Genomic DNA, 318 nt, shown 5'->3' on the forward strand with positions numbered 1-318 from the left:
CCAACCTTTCTCACCTCCCCAAATTTATCACTCACCACTAATCTCCTCGTTCACTCTACCTTGTCCTTTTCCGGCATCTAGTTCGGCAATTATGGCTTCGTGTGGCTCACTTGTCTCCTTCGAAAGCGTCTCTCACGAGCACCTGTCTCTCACGAGCACCTGTCTCTCACGAGCACCTGTCTCTCACGAGCACCTGTCTCTCACTCCACCGGCTTCCGTGGCTGAGCGAAAAGTTCTGGTGGTCGTGACGATCGATATGATCCGTCGCAATGGATATTATCGCCAAATATTTCGCGTTTGCTTAATCTTTTGTGCGTG

The sequence above is a fragment of the Penaeus monodon genome, chromosome 23 (genome assembly GCF_015228065.2).
Source record: "Penaeus monodon isolate SGIC_2016 chromosome 23, NSTDA_Pmon_1, whole genome shotgun sequence".
In the NCBI taxonomy this organism is placed as follows: domain Eukaryota; kingdom Metazoa; phylum Arthropoda; class Malacostraca; order Decapoda; family Penaeidae; genus Penaeus; species Penaeus monodon.